At 40.4% G+C, this 23,302-nt stretch overlaps 1 protein-coding gene across 1 annotated transcript in view; it reads left to right on the top strand.

Moving 5' to 3' along the window:
* The window catches only part of LOC115790035 (apolipoprotein B receptor), a 56,398-nt gene that overhangs the window by 19,579 nt on the left and 13,517 nt on the right, over positions 1 to 23,302 (top strand). The window lies entirely within an intron of this gene.

Raw genomic sequence — 23,302 nt, forward strand, 5'->3', positions numbered from 1 at the left:
CCTGTCAGTACTCTAGCTGCAGCATTTTGGATCAGCTGTAGGTTTTTCAGGGCGCTTTTAGGACAGCCTGATAATAATGAATTACAATAGTCCACCCTAGAAGTAATAAATGCATGAATTAGCATCACTCTGAGACAGGATGTTTCTAATTTTAGAAATATTGTGCAAATGCAAAAAAGCGGTCCTACATATTTGTTTAATATGTGCATTGAAGGACATATCCTGGTCAAAAATGACTCCAAGATTTCTCACAGTGTTACTGGAGGCCAAGGTAATGCCATCCAGAGTAAGTATCTGGTTAGACAACATGTTTCTAAGATTTGTGGGGCAGAGAACAAGAATTTCAGTTTTATCTGAATTTAGAAGCAGGACATTAGAGGTCATCCAGGCCTTAATATCTTTAAGACATTCCTGCACTAATTGATGTGTGTCATCTGGCTTCATTGATAGGTAAAGCTGAGTATCATCTGCATAACAATGAAAATTGATGCAGTGCTTTCTAATAATACTGCCTAAGGGAAGCATGTACAGATCACAAGGTTATTGTACCGAAAATTTGAAAAACATAAGAAAAAGAAAGATCTAAATAAATTCAAGCTCAGTGTTTTAACCTACTGTACCCCATAGTGGCTACCACAGACCACCTTCTGGGTTCCCATAACATCCGTGGCCGGCCGGCGTGTTTCTGTTACTGTTTGTGTATAAAAACGTTTTTGTTCAGACTATATTTTAACATTTTAACAATAAACACTTGGCAATAAATCAGGAATAAAAATATTTTCCGTTTTTCCTCCCAGGTTCCATCAAACACTGGCTGGTGTTGATCTAGTGCGTGCAGACTGTAAGATCACTGTTTGCCTCATGAAGTGTCCGCGTCTGTTTACTGTGGAGTAGGTTGTAAAACTTTGTTACAAGACTCCGAAACGAGTTGATGAGTCAGAGCAGCTCACTTCTGTCCGATGACAGCGATACTGAGGTGAGTTGTTGAGGATTACCGGGACTTCCCTGTCGGTAACCACTGCTAGTCTAACACTGCTAGGTAACACTGTTAGTCTGGATTGCTGAAACTTCGAGGTGGGTCGAATGTTGTGGATGACTCAGACACTTAGCAAATACACTCTCATATGATGTGAGAATGTAATCAAACTGTTTATCAAAGTATGATTTTTAAGACACTTGAGCCTAACATTAGCTGGCATAATGTGAGAACAACAACAACAGCTGGTTATAAGCTAAGTAATTAGTTTGTTTTAGTCACTCGATCCAGAAATAACTGTTTCATATATGCCAATGAACCAAACTGAAATTCACAGAACTGTTGCTTCTGTACTGCAATATGAACCAAACCATGGAATTTTGTACAGTTACACCCTTACATGGGGGGGGGGGGGGGGGGGGGGGGGGGGGGGTCAACCCAGAAATAACCACTGGTGCAGACGATCCACTGCCTAAAGAAAAGAAATAGTCATGCCCATAGACATTAAAAGCAAAAGCTACAGTTGGCCAGCATCATTTATCAGGAGAACCTGGCTAGGGATGCTTTGATCTGATATTTGGATAGGATATCAGTCCGATCCTGACTTGAAAATTTGGATTGATTTGCATTATTTCACTTCATTGCCACAACATGTCTGTGAGGAGCAGCAAAAGGAGGTGAACTCAGACTGAGAGGAGGAAAGTCAATAACAGCAATCTCCAGTTTCCTAATGACTCTCACAGTGAGCTGAAATCAGACTGGCACAAATACATTAGTTGAATATCATGAAAACATTCATATTTCAAATTTTTTGGCTCTGTTGTCAGTTATCATCTTACTAATTAGTACTATTTCTTTATACTTTAACATAAAAGAATGATTCCCAGTCTCTTCTTCCCAGTGAGGATTACAGTTTATTAAGTTAACGCGGTTATCATAACACATTCGGTATAAGCAGAAACACAAAGGTGTCTGTATTGGACCTGGAAAAAATTGGATTGGTGCATCCCTGTCTTGGACACCAAGCATCCCTTCTGAAAGAAACTTGGCCTACTTCGGAAGAGAGCTGGATCTGAACCAGAGGCAGGATGATTGCTGGTTGGACTGTTTGAGGTGTGAGGTGATGCAGGCAAAGAAGAAGACATAAAATCTGTATTTTGCATAATGTGAGTGCTGGTGTGACTTGGTCAGGAAAGTTTCACCTTTGTTGTTGTTGTCGCATCAGTGTTTAATCTTAAAATATTGACAAAGATTAACAGTAAAGATCTAAAACACTGGGTCCAGATTAGAGCTGTGGCTATGGGTGAACCTTCACATATATATTCAAGGAGAACCTCGTACAGCTCTGACATCAATACAAATGATCAGACAGCCGAGCTGTGAACAGAGTGAAGCCACAGGTTTCGGTAGATTTGTGTTGGATTGTTTTCTGTGTCACTTACAGACACTTTGACAAATCTGGCATCAAATGGTGACCATTTTTTTTCTAAAACTCATCAGCCACTGTAAACCAAAGTCCCAAGGCTTTTAGCATGCACTGTATGACAAGTAGTATTTCATTTTTTCTACCAGATTGTGTGTTCATACTCTCCAGGTGTAGTGTGGATAAAATAAAACTCCTCACTGGCATCTGCAAGGGGAAAAAAAGCCTTAGTATTCTGTATCCAGTAGGGCTGCATAAAACGATTATTTTAGTAATCGAGTATTCTATCGATTATTCCAGCGATTAATCGAGTAATCGGATAAGAAATACTTTTTTTATTAACAGTTTATCTGCATATTTTAACTTCCGTAATGCAGTTTCTCGCCATGTGAACAAACAGCGGTGAATGGAGCAGCTACAAAGTTCTCTTTTCTTCACCTTAACACTTGCTGATCAGGTGCTTGATGAAGGACCTCCAGCTGTTTCACAGATTTAATGGTGGTTATAAAAGAAAAAGCTGCTGTTTTGGACGCTGGAAAAACGTTTCCTTTTTCACTACTTGAGCTCACCGTCACAGCTTCGCCTCTTTGCGCTTGCGCAGTTAAAACCGCTGCCTGCTATGAGTGTTTTGAAAAACTAGTGGCTGCGGGAGCCATGGCGCATGTGTGAGTAATGGTGTAATGCTTTGTATTCACAAGCATTCTCGAAAATACGTTTCTACTGCAGGTCTATATTTAGTCACTAATAAGGGATTAAAGTATAAAAAATATTTTGAAGGAGCCCCTCGGTCCTGGGGGGCGGGCCTTCCGGTACCGAACCATCGCTAGTGCTAATGGCCCGCGCCCGCTAGCAAACCAGTTCTGGTAGCTACAGCTGAAGTAAAGACAAAAATAGCAGCTGAAATTCTCAGCGAGCACAACACACACAGACACACAGAGAGCAGTGGAGGCGTGGAAATGCATGTCAGCGACAGTTGCCACCCGTCCCGTAATGTTACGGAGCCGTATTCCACGGAGTCCCGTAACATACGGGGTTCTGTATTTTACGAGACAGGTGGCAACTCTAGTGATGATCCACTCTGTGTTAAATGAAGTCCATCGCAGCGACGGAGAGCTTTTTAGAATGTGTGCTTGTGTATAGGTGAGTGATTCACACTCCAGTCCAGTAGGTGGCGGTAATGCAGTTCTATGTTGGTTTGCCAGCCCCCAATAAACCCACAAAAAAACGTCAGCACTAATGCTGCTAATGCTAGTGAGGAGCGCTGCTTACACCGAGACAGCTGAGCGCTGCAGAGTTTAAACGAAGCATCGACACAGTAAATTTGTGTCGATAAATTTTTAGAATCGATTTAATCGAGTTAATCGATGAATCGTTGCAGCCCTAGTATCCAGCTTGTTGGAGAAGCAGGACATAAAAACAGGTCTTAAAACTCAGACTTCCCTGTGTTTGGACACTTCCTGCACTTGGTTAAATTAATGAATAACTTCTTCTAACGGTAACTTTCACTGTCATCGGTTAAAATGTAAACGGTCCTGTTAATCAAACTGCAAGTGAAACAGCAGAGTCCAAAGTTACAGCAGTGCCCAGGGATATAAATTCATCTTAAATACTGTCCTTACTCTTTGCTTGGCATCAACCCAAATTAGACTGGATTAGTACTGTTGTCTCCATCCATCTTAAGATAGTGAGGGAGAGACTTCCCCCTTTTCAGGTTTTACTGGCTGTCAAAAGATTTTCCAGTCAGTTCAGGCTCTGTCAGTACTCTCTCCAAAAACTGCATTTTTCTTTTAGTGGGTGCACAACAGTGTAGCTGTTTCACTTTTTTTCCCAGATCCATATTTTTATTGTCCTGACAGCTAATATACAACAAAAATTCCTTATGTCTGCTTTTTTTCATTGAGTTCTTTGCCTTTTCTTCAGATCTCCAACTGAAGCTGATTGAAACACAGAATGACTTAAAGTTCTTGCTTTTCGGCCTCTAGTGTCAAGTCTCTGAGCAAAAAAAGAAAAAAAAAAAAAACGAACAAGACACAGATTTCTGTGCCACCTCAACATGAATACGGGTCTGAGCCTGGACACTAGTGACCTTTTCTGCTGCTCACAGGGTCACAGCTGCCACAAAGGACTTCACGTTTGTGTCCTCTGAATATTTCTGGCAAAGCAAATTATGCATCCAGGTTTTTAGAGGTGGTTAAACGTGAGCCACTTAAAACAAAAACTGAATACATTATACAAAAGGCATTTTAGTTTCCTTCATTAGGATGATAAACCTGGACTTGAAGACAAGCCTCTTCACATCACACATTGCTCAAAACAATTAAAGGAACATGTTGAAAACACATCAGATCTCACACATCTATACTGATATGGACTGGGCAATGTGTTAGGAACAAAAGGATGGCACATTGTTTGATGGAAATGAAAATTATCATCCTACAGTACAAAGGGCTGAATACAAAGACACCATGAAAATCAAAGTGAAAAATGAGGCGGCAGGCTAGCAACTCTAAATGATCCTTTGTAGATTGGATGGTCCCCATGTGCTTGTATGCGTGCATGACAATGTCAGGACATGCTCCTAATATGACGATGGATGGCGTCCAAGGAGATCTTTTCCCAGATTTGGACCCAGGGAATCATTGAGCTCTGGGACAGTTTGAGATGCAACCTGGTGGCATTGGATGACCTGATGACCCAGGACCCACTGCACCAGAGTAGGGTCTGACAATGGGACCAAGGATTTAATCCCGATACCTACTGGCAGTCAGGGTGCTGTTGACTAGCCTGTAGAGTTCTGTGCATCCCTCCATGGATAGCCTTCCCAGGCCATCACTGACCCACCACCAAACCATGTCATGCTGAATGATGTTACAGGCAGCATAATGTTCTCCACAGCTTCTCCAGACCCTTCCACGTCTGTCACATGTGTTCAGGGTGAACCTGCTCTCATCTGTGAAAAGCACAGGGTGCCAGTGGTGGACCTGCCAATTCTGGTATTCTATGGCAAATGCCAATCTGGCTCCACAGTGGTGGGCAGTGAGCACAGGCCCGCTAGAGGACATCAGGCTCTCAGGCCACCCTTAAAAAGTCTCACTGTTGCCCCTCTAGTGCACCTGCTGTTAAGTTCATGAACACCAATGTCACTGAAACTGATTAACAACCCCCTCTGCTACTTAACTGACCAGATCAATTTCCCAGAAGTTTAATTGACTTAGTGCTATACTCTGATTAAAAAAATGTTCCTTTAATTTTTTTGAGCGGTGTATTTTAACCAATGTCCAGAGCTGAAAAATAAAGCCAACATTAAAGTGCAGTTCCTCTAATGTCCACTAGACTCCAACAGTCATTCAGTCCCCATAGACTCTCATGTTAAAATGTCCAGCTCTACAGCACAAATGAACAAGTTTACAGCCTGCTACAAAAACAGTGTTGGCTTCTATAGATGGGCTTTCCATAATAACTATACAGTGGTGAATTTTTGTTTATAACACCTTCATTTGGTTTCCTAATGTTGCATTTCATGAAGTGCTGTGAGACTGTGTTGAATGAACAACCTGCTGCACAATTTTTTTATGGAAGTTGAGTCAAGGTCAGTCAAATGATTTGTTTTCAGCAGGAAGCAGTTCCGAGCAGGTGTTTGTTTAGCGTTTATTGGCAGTTCAGTTGAAACTTTATTAAACCAGCAGAAACCAAAGCCAAATCCAGAGTTAAAGGAGATTTTGTGTTGATGCTCTGAAGATGTGTGGCTGATGTGTTGGAGCTGCTGAGGGAACTTCCTTCACAGGCAAACCTGTGTGAGAACAATGTGTGTGGTCTCTCCTGATCCCACTCATGGATTTAACAGGCTTAAATCAAGTGCCATGTAACTTGAAACTTTATGGCTCAGCGAAATCTTCTCTCTTGACCCTTAGCACTCCATGGCCAGAGGTCAGAGACGAAGGTTAGTGGCAAAGCCAGACACTCACCTGAAGTTTTATTGTTTTGCCCTCAGCAGAGAGGGTAAAACAATGCGTCGTACATAGTTGTGCAACCCTGCCGTCATCTTAAAGAGTCATTCTGATGACAGTCAAAGGTCCAACACTTCCTCGTATCCTTCCTCGTATTTACATTCAGAGGTACTCATGAGGTGTCCTTTGGTACTGCTGTCTTGATGTTCCAGCTGCTCCAGCTGCAGATGTTCCAGCTGCAGAAATATTGGATGCCAAGCGATAACAATTTTCTTTTTAATAGCAATAAAGTATGCATTTGATGGCTGGAAGGTTGGTGGTGGAGTCAACTCACAACATATTTAATTTCTGGCCTTTTTACTTCAGTTTCACTTCCAGGTTAGGTTTAGGCACTACTTGGTTAGGGTTTTAAAAAGATTGTGCTTCGGGTTAAAATCCACCCTTTCACAACAGTAATCCTCCATGTTGGAAAATGCCAAGTTGCAACTGACAGATGCATCTTATTTTTGCCATTTCCCCCCCCATGTTACCTCTGTGTGTGTGTGTGTGTGTGTGTGTGTGTGTGTGTGTGTGTGTGTGTGTGTGTGTGTGTGTGTGTGTGTAGTTGCACACATACAAGTGCCGTGCCAGCAGCTCTGACAAAACATTTGAAACCCAAGAAATGAGAAATGGTGGTAGCACAGCTTTTTAACAGCCAGTTATATTTTTAACCAGACATGTACTGCAGACACTTATCTGTACACCCGTTTATCAGTACGTTACACCCACGTGGCCTTATGACCAGATTTATGTCTGTGGAACTGTAGTGGTCATAAACATATTCTCATACATTCAGTTTCTTTGGTAAAGCGTTGGCTCTGCTGTGTAAAACATATCTTAGAAATCCACTGGCTCCATCTTCTCAGATTTAATCATTTCTTACTGGGATGTGTTTCCATAAAACCCAACAACTTTGGGGTTAGGAGCAAACTGTTTAATATGTCACCATTCAGTGAACATTTGCCCTCTTTAGTAGCATATTTGAATTGATAAACCAGGAGGACAGCAGTGTCTTGTTTTACTCTGATCTTGTTGTGGTTGAATGGGTTGCCGTGTTGTTATTGCATTACTGCAGATGTCACGGCCCTGTGGAGACTTAACACTCTACGTGTGATCTGCTTTTAATCCACAGTAGTAATGTGTTTTTTCCTCTCTCTCTCTCTCTGCCTTGAAGCTACTCTCCTTTTCTGCAGCTCTCTGGCAGATTGAGCTGAATTGAAGGTTTTTTATTCAGCGTTGTGCCCTCATTACCATGCAGACCTATATTTTCAAAATACAATTCCCTAATTATCCGTGCTGTCGTAGTTCTGCATCAGGAGCAGGAGGGGTGCTCTGAAAAAGGCTTTCATGTGCAGCACTGTTAGGGTCCATTTATTCTCAACGCCTTCATCAAGAAAAGAAGAAGAAAAAAAAAAGGTGAGCGAGATTTGTGTGTGCCGGTTCAGATGAGAGTGTTTGTTCCTGATTATTCAGGGAAAGAAAGAAGAGGAAGCTTCACATTTTTGAGAGGATTGTTGAAGAACTGCTGGTTCTTTTTGAAGGGACCACCTATGAAAGCACATGTACAAATCAACAAAGGCCAAGCAAGCAGTGTGTTACAGTGCATGAACAGATGGTACTGATAAGTGATATTTAGGTTAAAACTGTTAAGTCACTGGCTAAGCTCCTCCTTCTAAAGCCAGTGTGGTTTTGCCCCTATAAGTTGCAGGTATACATATAAGACCTAAAGCTGAAAATAACTCATTTGACAAGGATGGAATCAGAGTGACCAAAGCATGGTGAGATGACCCCTGAAAGTTTCCCCAAAATGCACATTAGAAGTGAAAACAGATCAGACAGGGTAACGATGCTCGTTTCTGTTCCTCTGCAACATTAAATTGGTGCAGTTTTACTATTGAAACTACGATGTGTCCCATGATACTGATGCTCAGTCAGAGTTTGTCTTTAGATTGTGACTCTTGGAGAGGTTTAAAAAAAAAAAATTTGGTTGCAGTTTTTAACCGAGCTTAAATGTTTTTCAGCACTGAAAGTTTCACATTGATGTTCCGCTTTTATGAAGTTATGATGGCTCAAAAATGATCGAAAAAATAAAAAGCACTAAATTTCAACCCATCCCTGTGGACTTGGTGGGCCTGTAACTCAGACTCATACTAAGACATTTTGATGTTTTACATGACTTTATTAAATGTTATACAAAAAGCTGTTTCTGAGGGAAATTTCTCAGGTTGGAACTTTGGTTGGATTTGGTTTGAGTTTATATGGAATGACTCCTAAAGTAGCTTTACATGATTCACAGTCCAAAATAATCCTTATTTATCTTATACTCAGCTTCAGCTGTCTAAAACTAGCAGCCAAAGGACAACTTATGCTCAACAATGACAAAACAGCATTATATGACGGCCCGGGATGAGAACAGTTGTCAATTCTATCAAAAGATTGCATCACTTAAAGGATCAGACTGGTGATATTCTCTCATTTTTTTTCCCCTAACAAAAAGCCAAAACCCACATTGTGCTCCTCTCTTCTTCTCTGTTACACTCACAGCTAAGCGCTGGAATTTATAGACAGGATATCCCCACGCATGTCCTCATAGTCAAATAATAGAAAATAAAGGGAGTTGATGGAGTGATACATAAATGATAGACAGAAATGGAGGGAAATCTCAGACAGCAGCAGAGAGACAGAGATAGATGAAGTGATGTGTGGTCCCGTGGGCTGAATCCAGTTTAAATTGGCTGCTTTCCGAGCTCAGGATTAAAACTGGGCTTAATACCTTTACGCTAAAAGGCCTTTCCGTTCCCTCTGAGGGCAATCTGCTGCAGGAACACACCAGGCTTTTAATCCACAACAACAACAACAACAAGTTCATGGCTGAAGCTCACTGAGGCGAATCACACCACGACAGACTCACTCATCCTTGTTCCATATTAACGCCTCAAAGTCCAGTTTGGATCAAATTAGTTTAAAAAATAAATTAAAATTATTAGAATAAGGCAGGTTTTAAGCACATGAGGAGCAGTTTGTGTTTCTCACAGCCATCTTTGTTTGGGTCAGAGAAGAAGCAGCTTATGGAGTGGTTTCAAGTTCTTTAACAACAACTGATAGTGTAGACCAGTGCCAGTTTGATAAGTTCATTGACACAGATTGAATTAAGAACTGGTCTAAGAGCAGATTATTTCTTCTTTTCTGGTTCTTTAATGTGAAAATGCTGTTTTCCTCTCTTAAGCTGAATTGGTTGGACAAAATGGGAGAGCTGAAGACATCACATGGACTCTATTTTGATTTTATGACTATATCATGCATAAAAGCAATATCTCCAGCCTCTAAAAAGCCTATAAAGACACAATTAAGGAGAAACCAAAGGAGTATCAACACACCTTAGAAACAAAGGTGACCAATGCCATTTAATTTCTCCTAATTCAGGTAATTTGCACAACCTGGATGTTTTTAAATCTATTTTTATAGGTAAGAGGAAGGATTTGCCATAACATCACTTTCAGTTTTACTTCATGTCAATACTTTGTAATTCTGGCAAAAGAGTCCAATGTTCAATTTTATTTATAGAGTGCCAAATCACAGCAGTTGCCTTGAGGCACGTAATTCATATCCATTTTCATGGGGGCAGCAAGCTACAGTTACCTGCATTATCAAACAGTAGGCTGGTCTTTAAAACCAGTACTCTCACTACAAAACAACGTTAATGGGTCAGTGAGCTACATTGGACCTACGTTTTCATGAAGATGGCTCTGATTGTAGATTAAACTGAACACATAACTGGAGCAGGTTGTGTGTTCACTGTTTAAAATGAGCTTTTAGTGTTGTATAGATTCTCTGCTGAAGGAATGGGTTTTATAAAGCAACCTGTTGAACCAAATGGCACCAAATGCTGTGCGGTGAAGCTTCAGCAGTGCAAACTGTGTGCGTGGAACGCAACTTGAATTTGGATGAGTATGCAGCAGTCTTCTTAAACATAGACAGCAGAACTAGAAGCACTAAAATATATATCTCAACTCATGATTCGAGATTTCTGCAGCATTATTCTCATCTTAATTGCAGCACCTGTGTTGACTTGTTGCCGTTACATTTTTAGAGCTTGCGATGTCTCTGAAGTGGGCAGAACTCAATTGGCTCATATTTTGCAGCAAAGCTAAATGACATACTGTAGCCTTTACGTGAGCATGCTCAGAGCCTGAAGCCTGATACTCACCTTTGAGGTACACATTGGAGAAGCTGCAGCAACACAGTGTTAGAAATGTTTGCTAAATAAATGACCTAAATAATTCAAACCAATCAGCCTCAACTAATTATCATAAACAAATTGTTTCAACCCTCATAAATGACAAAAGTAAGAACAGGTATTAAATGAACTGTAACGATAATCCAACCAAAGTAAACTTTCAGATAACAGAGGCAGAGTTCACTTTCTGTTCAGACTTGTAGGAAACACCTTTGAACAGTCTCACCTGTTTTTAAACCCCTGTTCTCTGTAAAATCACCTTCTGGCTTTAGTGAGATCAATCAAAATCTGCTGCGTTGTGTTTTCCTTTGATCTGATTGGCCCACAGTCTGACGGTGTGGTGGCCAGCAGGGACAAACTTTACAGCAGGCAAGGAACAAAGAAGCAATTAGTCTCAATCAGGTAATCAAGGCAAACAGAGCAGGTTCTTTGTTTCTGATTGAATTTAAATTCTTCTGTCATTTGTTGGGATGCTGTGTGGGATTTTTAGGCCCTGATTAACCCACTGAATGCTCCACATATCCCTGCTGTAAAGGAACTTTTGGTGACTTTTAATGACCTCACCACCAACACATGAAACGAGGCCAAATGAACTCCTGAGGTAAAGTCTTTTTTTTTGTTGTTTTATTAAAATAATCCATTCATTGTGAAGGGATTGACGCTAAAGCAGAGGACATGAAATGTTCTCGATGCTTTAAGGTGCGGAGGCAACAGTGCAGAACGTATTTGGGGAGCTATCATTTCACAGACAGCTGCTGCATGTTGGGTTCAGTCCTCCCAGTGAAGGTGAACAGCAGGTGGAGAAACTCCGTCAGCAGTTTGTCTGAGTGCAGGATTTCTCTAAAACCCTCTGAACAGATCTGTGATATTTCACTGAGCGTTTGGCCTCGCACCAGGGAGCCATTGATTAGATTTTTATAGTGATTTGTATCTGGTATTTGCTCTGTAGCTATGAAGGGAGGCTTTTTGGTTTCAATTCCTGTTTCCAGCATTGATAGAATCAGTGAAGAAATATGACTCAAGTGTTTGGGTGCACCAGTGAGCTGGGTATTTGTGAAGTGTGATACTTTTGCTGCTCTGAAGCCAGAAATGAAATGACCAAATGTGTGTCTGAGTCGGATTCACACACACTGCAAACAGCACACGTTACTTTGGCTGCTGTGGTTTGTTTAAATCCAGATTTCTACCCATCTTCACTCTACAATAGATTTTCAGACCTTGTCATAATTAAAGGAAGAAAAACAAAGAACAGTGTCTTATTGCTCTGTGTATAGAGAAAAAAAAATCAACATTTCTTGTTAGTTTATCTACTGAGAGAAACATTCTCTCATTTGATGGTTTATTTAGATAGAAACAGCAGGGCATTTTCCCTTATTTAATAGCTTATTTATTGTGGGAAACAAAGACATTTATGGTGTTTAATACTTCATCTACAGTGGGGGGAAAAACATTTTCAGTTACTTAATGATTTATCATCTGTATGTTGTCCTTCACTACATCCAAGAATCTTCTGAGATCTTCCTCTTTTCCTCCTGCCTGGCTGTGTATCCACTCTCCCTCCTCTGCACATGTCCGAACCGTCTCAGCCTCGCCTCTCTGACTTCATCTCCACACTGCTGAACATATTCCTTTTTCTGTTATTTAATATTTTATCTTTAATGAAAAAAAAGGAAACTTTCTGGTGTTTACTGATGTATGGATAGTTAAAAGGGACACCTTTCTTTTTTTTTTTTTAATGGAATACTAACAAAACCCACCTTATCTTTCAGTTTTTCTATTGGAATAGAGTGAAAATACAAGACATGCACATGGTTGAGAAATCCACAGACTTTAAGTATGACATAATGGCAGCAGGTACCATCACATATCTGGAAACACTGGAAATTGAAAATCTTAAAATGTCTAAAGTTACGGTTTTGTCATGAGCTCTTGGACTGCCAACACTAGACATGTTCCCTCTGTAATCTGCATACTCAGGCTGTTGATTCAAACACTGGAAATTTGATGTCAAATGAGCTTGAATGTTGAATGAGTAATTTCCTTTTTATATGATCAGTTTCTAATCATTTCCACATTTCATGCACCGTGCTGCATAAAGCCTGTGGTCCCGGGGAAACCCTTTTTACCTCAGATCAGCTCTTTGTTGTAGTCTTTCAGCCGGTCATACAGTTTCTATCTGTAGGCTCGTCCTTCCTGAAGGCTGGTCAGTTCACTGATGAATGCCTGTGCTTCGTCTCAGCCTGTACACGGTTTCCGCTCTGCTTGGCCTCCATCTTAGGAGGTCACGGGTTCAATTCCCTCAGCAGCTACTGTGTCCTGGAGGAAGATTTCAGCTCTTCATCACTGTAATTCTGTCAGCTTCTTAAAGTGGACCTTTTCCTGCAGGCCTGGTTTCATTTAATGGTTTTTATTACAAAATGCCACAGACTGCTGGAGTTCAGGGCTCAATATTTCATAAGTATAACCTCACATCACCTGGAATGTCACCTTCACTGGTACTTTCACACACTGAAGCTTTTCAGGGTCATTATCACGGCTGCATGTGAAACTCTTCTAAGACTCAAACTAAAATCTTATGCTGCCCTGTGAATATATGCTTTTAATGATTTCTAAATACATGTAATAAATATTTTGTCATATTTTCTGACTAATCCAAATTGTTGTAGGAATAATTCTTACCAACTGAGATGAAAGGGGGCATTTGCTTTGCCTGTCATACCGTTAAAGTTGTTGATGCTCACATTAAAGTTTCAAGTGGTCAATCCTTTTGAGCAAAAAGCTGAAGCTTCACTTCTACCCCACAATCAGTGTGATATCTTAGACAGTGGATATGATCATCTCACACACACAAACCCTGCCCACCTGCTGTTCAGACTCATTTATGAGGGGCAGCCAATCAGAAGAACGATGGGTTTAATTGAGGGTACATTTTATAAAAATCCTTTTTGTTTTTTAAGTTTGGCCACCCCCAACATGTCCACTCAAAGAAAATACTTTGTGTTTTTGTCTTAAACGATTACATCTATCCATGTAAAAGTATGACGGTAACATGAATTCTGTATAAATGCTGAGCCACCACTAGTGTGAATAATGTTTGTACTGACTCAGTGGTTCAAAGTCATATTATGGCTCCATTTTAAACTTCAGTTTGTATTTGTATATCATAATAAATAGATGTCGTGGGCATAACGTCATAGCTGTTGTTTCTTCACATCCTGTTGGTAGTGTTAGATATTTTAGAAGGTTTTACACTTTTATTTTTGCAACAAGCCCCAGTATAGGATAAATATGGACTAGGTCCTCGAAAGTTAAAGACTAAATAGTTTACACTATTATAGTATACACTAATTATTTCACTAAACTCACGAGTTCATCTGTACCCATCTGCTGGTGACTGAATAAGCAATAGTTTTGAAAGGCTTTTTACTTCTGCTATAACTGTTGAAGAGTCATGTGTTAACATTACACCTGAGCTTAAATGAAGCTGTCATGTTTGTGAGCAGCAGGAGTTTATTTTTCAGGGAAATGTGACCTCCAGCTGTTGTAGATGTGTTCATATATCAGACATTTTCTTCACATTCAGCACAGGCACATGACGATGACTGCCCCTCCCTGAGCCTGGTCCTGCCGGAGGTTTCTTCCCATTAAAAGGGAGTTTTTGCTTCCCACTGTCACAGAGTGCTTACTCATAGGGGGCCGATTTGATTGTTGGGTTTTCTGATTATTGTATGAGCTTTACCTTGCAATTTTGCATTATATAAATAATATTGAATTAAACTGAATTACTGAAACTTCCAGTAAAACCAGAAAGAAATTAGGTCTGGGTAAAATCTATTAAATTACTAATAATGCAGTAAATTAGCAGTGTGATGGTAAACTGGTGGTATGAATGTCTTCTTTTGCAGGTGAAAGTTACTCCATGCCCCCTTTTAGACTCACCCTTGCATGCTGAAAGGACAGCTGCATACTTAAGCTTACAATAAATAAGATCCGTTTAAACTAAATCAGCAGTTTATCTGCATAAAGACAACTTTAGTTTTAAATTTTACTTTAGTTTTGCTGTATATGCATAAAACAAAGCAGCGGTGGATGTGAAGCACCAACCACACCGTCATCTCCACTGCTGCTGTGTTATCAACCTCTTTGCTGAGGAGAGCTGAGGCTGCTTCAGCTGAATCTTAGAATACTTTCTTTTCACACATGTGCTCCTAAATACATGTTATGGTCCATCTGTTTTAAATGCAAGTGACATGCTGTCCAGCCCTGAATCACCAGCGTCGCCTTCCTGCTGTGATTTCCACTCCATTAAGAAGAGCCTCTTTATTTCATTAACCTCAAACACTTCCTTTAATGTGACAGCTGGCTTTTGGCTGTAAGAAAAAAAACTACCTGTTAACAATTGTATGTAGCTTTGCTTTAATGTTAAGTTGGACATGGTTAAACCTCCTTCTATCCTGTCTGAAGAATTTCTCATTCTCTTTCTAAAAAGTTGCCGGGGGGGGTTGTTGGTTATGTACGTAAACAGTGTGGTGCTCTAAAGAGATGTTGCTGATGGGAAGTTTCAGCCTTTTAAATTTCTCTGTGGGCGCTCGTGTAACAGGAATGAAGCCAAAATCACAGAACAGCCAAGACTTAAACTCACATGAGCGGAGACTTTGTGAGATCATTGTTATAAAATCAAGATTTTAGCAATGAAGAGAAGCAAGCTGTAAAAATGGCTTGAAAGTAAAAGCAGGTTTAGTCTTTCTGGGGAGTATTTGTGTCATTAATGATGCTCATACAAATCACAATAGAATCAGATTTAATGTTAGCTGCATTAGCTAACCATAGGGGGATTTCCATATTTTTGTGGGGACAGTCCTCAGATAGTGCTTGTACTTAAATGTGGAGCTTGACACTGAACGTGAAACAATTGCTGCGTTTCCTGTGAAGGGTTAGATGAGGAGGCTGAGTGGTGTATTTGTGTGTGGATGCAGCACTGAGTGTATTTATGCGTCCATGTTGATATCAGGAAGGTGTGAAGAGGAGGACTATTATCGCAGTGTGAAGTGGAAAACAGTGATTGGCCATTCTGCTGCCTTCCCATTGACCCCCATTATAGCTGCATTAACGGGCATCCTGCAGGATTAGATTGCCATCACAGAGTGAAAGCACATACAGCTGGAAATGCACCCAAGAGACACCGAAGGCCCTCGCATAATGACAAAGTTATCTACTCCAGGGAGAGTTTACCTCCAGAACTTTATTCATATTAGAAAGTTCTGGAGTAAATGTCTGCTGACAGATAAGGATGAGGATATTATGTCCTGGAATGTAAATATTAGGTTTTTGCTTCAGTTAGTGTAGAAGACGGACTAGTTGTGGATGCATTTCTTGCAGTGGAAATGTTCACTCTTTGTTAGGCTACTCTACACCATAGACTCCATATTAAAGATGGACGTAGCCACTGGTTAGTGAAGTTCTGGTTTTGAACCTTTCACAGTCACTGTGTTAGTTTTTCTGAAACCAGCCATCAGGAACAAGGTGCGGATATGACTGAGAAACCAAGGACACTGCAGGCTCATGTAGTATCAGCTCATCAGTCAAAAACCAGGCCTGCCTTAAAACATACCCTGCTTTGTCTTCCTTTTTGACTCTGAGAACAAAATTTATAAAATGAAGATTGTTTTAAATAAACTAGCAACTGAGACACAATCATCAGCAAGGGGTTTATTGAGAATGACTCAAGTGAGAAATAGGATAGTTTTCTCATAGACCTCTTTTCACAACCAGAGTTGTCGCCTCCTGTAGCTTTGAGGCATTTCTGTGTAATTATTTTGTTGTTGTTGACTTTATTTACTTTTGCGAGTCAGTTTAGGAGTCATGTAATTTTTCTCCTCTCCCTGCTCTCAGCCTCACTGTGATGCACCTCCTTGCACACAGAGTGGAGCAGACAGGAGAAGTGAAATGATATTAATCGAGTTGAAAATAATAAGCGGAATAAAAGCTTTCCAACATGTTAAATCAAAGGGTGTGAGAGAAATCGACTGAGTCATCGGAGCTTTTCGGTCATGTAAGCTCGACAAGTACTACAAACATCCAAAGAAAAGCTGTTTATCAGTGTGAAATGCCTCCAAACTGCCTTAGCTTCCTCTGTGCTGTGTTAGCTCTCTTGCTGCAGTAAGTAAGTAACGAGGCGCAGCGTAGACTTAATCTGAATAGATCGACCAGTTCTGTCCTACAGCCATTCCCACTCTTTGAGACGTCATAGGAGCTTTAACCAGTCCAAATATGAGATGGATACATTCTTGCTCGGTTCCCTTCATACAGGATAATCATCACGCTGCAGTGAAAAATATTCCTAAACTTTTTGTGCACTTTGGGCAGAAATGCGGATCATCATTTAACTGTTGCATCCAGCTGTCTTTCCTTAACCTTAGCTGCACTTTGAGTTGCTTCCAAAATAAGATAATATTTTGATAAGATTATTTGCTGCAAGTTGCAAGATACTCCTGGAAAACAAATCAAGTAAATTGCCAGTGAACACAGCAGCTTTCAGATGTATTCATTAAAATGTTTTCTCATTATCTTAGCAAAAATGAATTCATTACATCCTCCCAAACTGCATTTGTTGTTCCAAATTGGTAGTACATGAATAAAAAAATATGGATCAGCTTGCAGCAGTATTGCTGTGTTTACTTTTGCAATACAAAGAGGTATCATGTCTCACGTCTCTCAGTCAGGCTGCATTATGCTTTGACTCAACACATTATTTACATATGAAGGTCTGATTGGGCAGTTGTGCTTAGGCTTTCTGTGGTAATTAAAACATGTAGCATCTGAAGTATAATCATATGCTTTTGCATCATGTTGCCATCACAGTGCAGACAGACACTGTATCATAGTGAGTCTGCCTGTACCAGCCCTGCGTAAAAGGTGACTCATAGCCTGCTGCTTCATGTGCCTTTGTAAAAGCATAAGTGAACATCGAGTTTAGATTTATTATTAATCCTCTGTTTAAACATCAGTGAACAATGCTCAATTTAACACGCAGCTGCCTAGAACATGACAAATCTCATTACCCGTTTGAGTCTTCACTTGACCTTGACAAACTACGTCATTTAGAAACTCAAAGCCACATCCATTCTCTGTTTAAACCAGGAGCTTATTTAGAAGACAGCCATTGTCCCATCTCAGTCAGGACCACTGTAGCCCAAAGATGACCCCTCCCCAATCCACAGTCGTTTTTATTTGCCAGCAAAGGACCTCAGCAACAGAGCAACAGAGCAATGAGTATTGATTATACTAGATTATAATATTTTTATAATATTTTTATTTTCATTTTAGAGAGTTTGATTTTCTGTTACATGGCACTGAACAGGAGTGGCCCTCCAATCTCATTGTATATCCTGTATAATGACAATAAAGGCATTCTATTCTATTCTATTCTATTCTATGGCAGATTATATTTATCAAGGCAGGAACTGCATGAAAAAGAGGAGCTGGGGTGGAGGTGGGCTACAAAGTGGATTGCAGTGCGACTGTAGGAAGGCTAAAGCAGCTTAAATGGTGTGTCCTGTGTGAGATTTCTCAACTGTGGCCTGCTTGAACCAACGCTATGGTCGAGTCTGTTTCTAGATTTGCTTCACTATCTAAGACAATTTATTTATTTATTTATTTATTAATTATTTATTGTTTCTTCAGATACTTTACTTTAAGGAGAGAATGCTTTAAGACTGTTCTGAGTTTCTAGAACGTTTGGCTTTGAATTTTTAGGCACTGGCACAAAATATGGGAGCTGGTGTGGAGGTGGGTTACAAAGCAGCTTGCAGAAGGAAGTGTAGTGGTTTTAGGAAGCTTAGCAGTGTGTCCTATATGATACTTGCCAATAATATATGTAGAAAGGAGTCAGCTGAGCCATCAGAGGATGTGGGCTGGCATTGAGATCAGCTGATCTGCCAAGCTTGACTTCATAGCCTGCCTGATCCAAGGTTATGCTTGATTTTTGTGTTTCCATATTGGCTTCCTTATCTAATGTATTTTTTTCCCAAGTCACTTCAAACAGGTTCCTTTCAGGAGGAACCAGGTTTAGGACTATTTTAGGTTCAAGAACTTTTGTTTTTTGGAAAATTGAGCCAAATATAAACTCTGCCCATTAAAAGTCCATCACAGTTATGCAGTTGGGGTCTGTGTGATATTTACTGGGAATGGCTCATTCTGTCTGGAAGTCCCCATAGCTCATCCATACAGCTTGATGTATTGATCACATTTCTTAATAAACAAATATATTTTAAGTGTCACAATTGAGGACTGCAATGTTTTAACATCTCATTGACTAGTCATGATATGAGGATGGTTTTATAGAAAGGTTATGGGAACATGGGTTCAGCTTTTTCTGTTACAATATGAAAATGGTGAAATTAGGACTGAGAATCAGAAAGATGGAGACGTAGGAAGGTGAACGAGAACAAATGTGATCAAAAGATACAGAAAGAAGAGGTTGGCATTACAAAAGACATGAAGGCAAAAACGAGGGAGAAATGGAGATAAGGAAAAGGAGACGGCAACAGAGATGGAAGGAGAGATCGAAAGAGTGAAATAACTGAATGAATGTGGCAGAGGAAAAAGAAAGGTGAATGAATTAAAGTGAAAAGGGTGAGACAGAACAAAACACGGTATGAAATGAGAGGCAAAAACACCAAAAGGCAAAGATGTAATGATAGGGAGAGGGAGGAGTATAAAATGCCTGCAAGGAGAGAGGAAAATAAACGAGAGCGAACGAGACAGACAAGGAAAAACCAGACAGACGGAGCTGAATGTAAGAGGCAGACAAACCAACAGAAAAGAGACGATTCACAATCAGCCCATGTCTGCACCACTCCTCCTCCTCCTCTTCCTCACTCCCTCCCTCCATTTTGTCGTTGTCCTCTGTCTGATGCTGTTCCAACACCTCTGGGCTTCATCCTTACATCCACCATCCAACACGCTAATGCTCCTCTGCTGCAGCGTAATCAGACGCCAAGAAGTAAAACAAAAAACAATCCATCCAAAATAAAGAGCAACTGAAACAAAGACGCAGCATATCTCTTGTGGGCGAACGTGCCTCAAACAGTGAGGTAGAACCCAGTAGAAACTTGCATCAACTGATACTATGTCTGTTTAAAGCTGCAGTGATGAGGATTTTTATTCCCCTTTGTGTCACCATGCAATTAATCCTTAAATCCTGTTTAATGAATCAGTGGTTGAGATGATCAGTCACCTCTAATTCACACCAGAGCAACATTTTCTCTAAATTAAGACAACATTTTTCATCAGTCCTGTTGTTTTTCAAAGCACCTTTCCGCTCTCTGAAAGCTTTGGCAAAATCCTGATGTTCAGTCTTCTTTGGATGCACTTATTTCAAAGCAAAATGTTCTAATAAAAAGCCTGGTTTTATCATTTTTGAAGCTAAATGTTAAGGCAAATGAGAGGTGTGAGGAGAAGAGTTTCAGACTTTGTTAGATGGTTTAAAAACAGGATTAAAACTCCTTCCAGATGCAAACAGCAAAGGTTTAGAATAGAATAGAATGCCTTTATTGTCATTATACAGGATGTACAATGAGACTGGAGTTAGCTGATATAGTTGATATACTAATTTCTATTCTGCTTAAACAATGATTAAATAACAACATTTGGCCCAGACACGGCCCATACGTGCTGTTTTCTTAGGCCAATGTTTAGCCTTGACTGTTGGCTGCCTCAGCTCAGCCACAGGTCCACCAGACATGAGCTAGATGTTTGCTGTGTGTGTAACTTATGGGCCACACCTCATCTACACAGGTGCCTCCTGTAAACTGTCGAGTCCAGCTCGTGACTTTCTGGGCCATGTCTGACCCTGCTGTAATCCTCATGAAGTCTGGGCCAGATGTGGCCCACACAGTACTAATCATGACCCATGTCAGGCCTCAGCTGGTGACCCCTGGGTCACATTTGGCCTACAAAATGCAAAAAGTAACCTGGTAGTCCATGTAAAACACAAAGCCAGTAGAGGCTGACACTACTAGTCTAATTTGTTCAAAGATAAATCCACCGGATTTAATGTGGGCCAAAGAGCACCCCTAAAATCCTGCAGTTTTGATACCTTGGCTTATTTGGTGAGACTCACTGCAGTCTTTAATGATAATTAATCAATATTAAAGTGATCCACAGCTGTGACGAAAAGGCCTCAAACTGTTTTACATTGGAAAAGCAGGAAGAAATGCAATGGATGGTGGTGTCAGTAAGACCATCAGTCTGTATGACTGGTTGTGTTTTGGCATCAATCAGTGGTGCACCAATGAAACAATGCCATTTTTTTTTTTCATCCTACAAAACAGAACTGATATGGCATATTGAAATAAAATAGACCAGAGTCGATGCTTGCTTGGGAAGTATTTTGATGAATCCAAGCCCATCAGTGTCTGAATTATTGATAAGCAGAATATTTGATCAAGGGCTTCATAATCTCTATCCAAATTCAGCTGCTAATGTGACTCTTCCAAACAGTCTGAGCAAACGCGTCGCTAGATGAATGAAAGCAGCAAACAAACCAATTATTGGAAAAATGGGAGCCAAGGTGGCCAGTGTTTGACAAACCCTGGTGAAGTCCAGTGAAGTGGAGATAAATAAGTCAGTTGAACTGAGAAAAAAATGGCATAAAGGCGAATATATGGACTGAGTGTGATGTAGCTGCTAGCATCTCTGCTGCTGTCAGTGAGACTAATTTTTGTTTTGTTTTTTCCTGCAAAATAACACTGATTTTAATATTGTGATAGCTGAAGTGTGTTTGTGTCCTAAGGCTATGCACACACGTCAACAAGAGGCAGGAACAACCTTCAGGGGGTCAGAAAGCAGCCACATGGTCACATTAATAACTGCAAACACTGACTTTTTCCTGTTTCTCTTGTATTTTAACACAACTGTTTTGCTGCTTTTTTTTTCCAGTCAGTTTGTGTAATTTGCGTAGATTTTGTGTTTATCGAATGCTGCCCTTGTGGGACTTGATTTATTTAATTTGGTCTGCTCAACTCTCGCAAAGCTGGACTCAACTCACATGTGAAATGATATAAAACTTGTTTCCAATCATGTTAAAGTGTAGTACAGCAAATACATAAAAAAGGCTAAGAACTGGCCTTTGGGGTCAGGACTACCCACAGCTATAAAAATGATGTATTCACAGACAGTTTTGCATAATTCAGGGCCATTTTTATTCTTTCACTGTAGCAGTGTCATTGTGGCATCATTATCACTTCACGCATATATTTTCTTCCTTTTAATTATAATGCAGTAATTTGTTTGATTAAAGGGGGCTTTTATTGCACAACCTGGCAACACTTTCAGCAATGTAACCATAGCCTAGCGTACAGCTGTTTGGGTCGCTGGATTATTTTGGCGTCCGTTGTCACAGATTAGATAATAAAGTTTTCATAGTAGGCATCGTCAGACTTCCAGGTGTGAGGCCATGGTGGAGGTCTGGGGGTCACTGCTGCTCGGACCTGAGTATATATGACAGCTGTTTGGGGCCTAGCTGTATTATGTTGGCATCAAATGTCACAGTCAAGATAGTTAGGACTTTATAATCTTGTCATTTACATGTTGCACTATATAACTTTAAAATTCAGCCAGTAAAACTTTGTAACCTTTGATCTCCTTTCACAACTTTCTGGTGCTTGCAGGTAGTTCTTTGGCCGTATTTCCTTCGAGCAATGTCAGCTGGTTGGTGAAAGTCAGATGTGTTTTAAAAACAGTTACAGAAATGAAAATGTGACTGTTTGACTGACAGAAACACCCGGAAGGAGTCACAGGGGTGCAAACGTGCACATATCACTCAGCCATCCACTCAGCAAGTCCTTAAAGTCCCCAAATCTCACCTAAAATCTAAAGGCAATCGGGTTTTTGCCGTTACTGCCCCCAGCCTCTGAAGCAATCTGTCGCCATCATTTTTGGTTGCTTTCTGTTTGCTCTGAGATCCTCACAGTTTTCTTGCTGCATTGTTTTGTTTCTAGTTATTGTTATTTCTGCTCTACATATTTAAGTATACTAAATGACTGCATCAGATACAATGTTTCAAAACAGGATGTGTAAAAGTGACTTGATTTGAAGTAAAGCCAACAACAACTTATGGCATTGAATTTTAGAATAAGATGGTTGTAACTGAGGTACAAAGGTTGAAGCAGTGATGCAAAATTATGCAAACCCTCAGAGAAGTGTTTTTGGTGGGTGGACAGATGAACGAACCATCCAACAAGAGAGACAGCCGTTCATAACGTCCTGATTATCTCACCGTGATTTTTACCTAAATCCAAGTCTTTACTACAGAGATGTTGAACAACAAATCAGGCAGCCTGTAAATCTGCTTCTCACACCGCTAACTGCTCAGCCATCAAGGGATAATGAGAGTAAGTCATCCATCCCATCAGCAAGTCAGTAAGACTGCCAGTCAACCAGTAAGTCATCCAGTTGGTCAGTCAGTTGTGTCAACAGCATAGTGTGCGATTATCTGGAGCATGTGATGTATGTGTTTACACCTCGCTCCCTCCGTCTGCCTCTCCTCTGTGTGATTGTCTCTCCACCTGAGTGCCTCTCCGCCTTCTCCAGTCTGACTCACTCTTTTCACCTTCTCCTCTGAGAGTGAGCGACTGTGCACACTAAACGTCTGGACTGAGAGCTGAAAATTATTCTGC

The sequence above is a fragment of the Archocentrus centrarchus genome, chromosome 13 (assembly GCF_007364275.1).
Source record: "Archocentrus centrarchus isolate MPI-CPG fArcCen1 chromosome 13, fArcCen1, whole genome shotgun sequence".
NCBI lineage: Eukaryota > Metazoa > Chordata > Actinopteri > Cichliformes > Cichlidae > Archocentrus > Archocentrus centrarchus.